Raw genomic sequence first — 2959 nt, 5'->3', positions numbered from 1 at the left:
AAGCTTTTCTGATAATGCTTACATATGAATTTTCTTTCCCAGCTCTGAATTCCAGTAACTTTTTCACTTGAGTATATGCTGCTCTGGAATGTTTGAATCTTGGCTGTACTGAGTACCACACGTGTGGCATTGGGAAAGGGATTTGACTTCCTTTGTGTCTCAGTTTAAACATGTGTAAAGTGTGCGAAGGTAACAGACTCTATCTCAGTTGTGCAGATTAAACAAGTTAATACATGTAAAGCCTGTTACATATTATGGGTTCAGTAGCAATTGTCTTACATTCTCATAATTATTCTGCAAATGATTCTAACATGTTAGCCCGGCAATGTTACTGTATTGGCATTACGTAGACTTATGAAGGGTAGTCTCATAAGCGCAAGGTAAACTTGAAGTCATCTAAAGCAGTGGAAAGGGCTGAGTCACAGAGGAAAGCTTCAGTATTTTGGGGACAAATACAGGGATTACACAAAAGATTGAATCAGCATTTTTACCTATGGGTTTTAAGGTAGAGGCCTAGGGGGGAAAAAAAAAAACCTGTGAAAAATAAGTCAGCTATTTAGATCTTAGCAATCTCAGGACCAAAAAGGCTCCAGTGGGAACTGTTGCTCCAGAAGTTTTCTGAATTCTTCATGGTTTTCTCACATATTTGTCAAGGTGGGGCTGTTGGTCTGGCCCAGTCCCCTGTGACAGAAAATCTTCAACTAGAGATAAAAATCTCGCTTCCCAGTCCATAGTTGATATAGCTAAAAGCAGGCCATAGTTTCTCAGCCCATTTGAATGTCCACAGGAGTGTCTAAGTTCTGTGACAATCTAAAGAAGTTCAGAATGAAAGAAAAGCAGTCTCATTTTGCCAACTTTATCGCCCCATTGATTTCTCCTGTAAACAGAGCAGGATGATGTTCTGTTCAGAGCACTGTGGTAATTAACTCCAACTAAGTTCAGCAATTTGTGGCAGGCAGAGGATGGGGTGGGACCTGGGTGTGGGTATGCCCAAGAGGGCGCTGCACCTGACTGGGGCTTGGAGAAGGCACACGTCAACTTCTCAATGGTGATGGATGTGTTACCCCAAAGTAAGCATACACATTGCTGACTCCACCACAAAGGCAACATCGTCTTAGCTTGGCAGCAGCCTGGTTATTTATCTGTGTCAGCAAAGAAATAACTTCACCTCAGATCTCTGAGAGGAACCTTGAGGCAAGTTTTCTTAGCTCTTATTTCTGCAATTATTTTTCACAGAATAGAATCCAACCCACTTCTGTTGTCTTTGTTCATCCCACACTGGCTCAGTAATTCTCTACACCCCCTTTGCAACTTACTGCTTTCTGCTCTTCTTAGTAACCTTATCTTCCTCTTGCATTCCTGATCTCAATGAGACACAGAGAGTCAAATTTTATTATTTACTATTCACATAAAGTTGGGAAAGTTTTCTGGACATCTATATGCCAAAGTTCTACTCACCAAGAGGCATTGTTCTGCAGAGTTGAGAGGATTGTTCAAGTACTAGCACAATACTGACTACATGACAATTTTTGGCATTGAAAAACGAGAGTCCTACTACACAAACATTAATGGTCATGCAGAAGACCATCTAGCACCCTACCCATGCAATTGTCTCCCTCGACTCTAGAAAAATTTACTTATAATCACCAGCTAATCTCTATGAATGTATCCTGAATGCTGTCATAAAAAATAAACCACTTCTAAAATATGTGATTGCCAATGGAAATGACATATTTAGGTTTTGAGAAAAGCTGTATTATTCTTTAAAAAATAGTTTTATAAAATTTTATTATCTTCTTGATTTTCTTTTTTTGGGAAATCTATTGTGTTTTCATAACTCTTCATAGATCTGTAACTAGTGTATCTTCACATAATCTACCCTGGGAGAAAGCAGAAGAGAAGTTAACTGCTTGAAGTCACAAGGTCCAAGGGAATCTTACTATATAAAATCAAGCTCAACACTCCTTCAATTATTTTAAAAATAATTGAGATGAATCTAATCCCATTACTATGCTTTCATTGACCAGAATTAGCATAGCAAGTTAAAAAAATACCATAAGGAAATAATGCCCTTGTAAGGAGAAACTAAATTATAATCATTTTTATCTTTACTATGATTTTACTCATTTCTGTCACACATAATGCGCATTACAAAATGACGCATTGTTTTTGTGCTGGATATATAAATTGACAGATTGAAAAATGGAATCACAAAGATTTTCAACTGTTACACTCCATCTTTTAACATTTTCTTTTCAACATCTTCTCTCTTTCTGACAGCTAATTCATATATTGATTTCTTGGGTCATATATGGCAAATATCCAGCTTGAGATGTAAAATAATATATATAATTAATAATAAAATAATTATATAATTATATATAATTTAAATAGACTGGGGAGACTTCCCTCAGGCAGATTCTGAAGCTACAGAGTTTTTCTATTATTACTCTTACATCCCATGTTTCAGGACTTTTCTCATTCACTCGCCTATTATTTTTGTTCAGTACAAATGACTCATTATGAGGAAAGAGGAAGTTTTAATGTATTTAGAAACGTGCTGTATGGTTATGGCATTTTTTTAGGCCATTAGGAAAAAAATGGGCAGAATAAAATTAATGTTAGGTGGTTATTCCCTCTGTGCCCTGTCCTCCCTCCCTTGTTTTCTCCATTACATCTTCGTCATTATATATCTCTCTATTCAAACTCTCTTGTGCACTTGCCAGGCAGCAGGTGTTTCTCAGGCACTGGGGCTAGAGTTCCTCACATTGCTGCCACTGAGGCAGAGGATACACTTTACCCCACCACCCCACACTGCCAGCAGCACCATCACCACAGGGCATGCAGGCATATACCCATGTGCTGAGCACACACACATACACACGCGTGTGTGCATGTGCACACGCTTTAATTTTCAGTATTTCAGATAACTAGATCATTAGTTGATGATGCTCTGCCA

The sequence above is a fragment of the Gorilla gorilla genome, chromosome 17 (assembly GCF_029281585.2).
Source record: "Gorilla gorilla gorilla isolate KB3781 chromosome 17, NHGRI_mGorGor1-v2.1_pri, whole genome shotgun sequence".
NCBI lineage: Eukaryota > Metazoa > Chordata > Mammalia > Primates > Hominidae > Gorilla > Gorilla gorilla.
The sequence above is the reverse complement of the archived record's forward strand: the minus strand, read 5'-3'. Positions refer to the sequence as shown.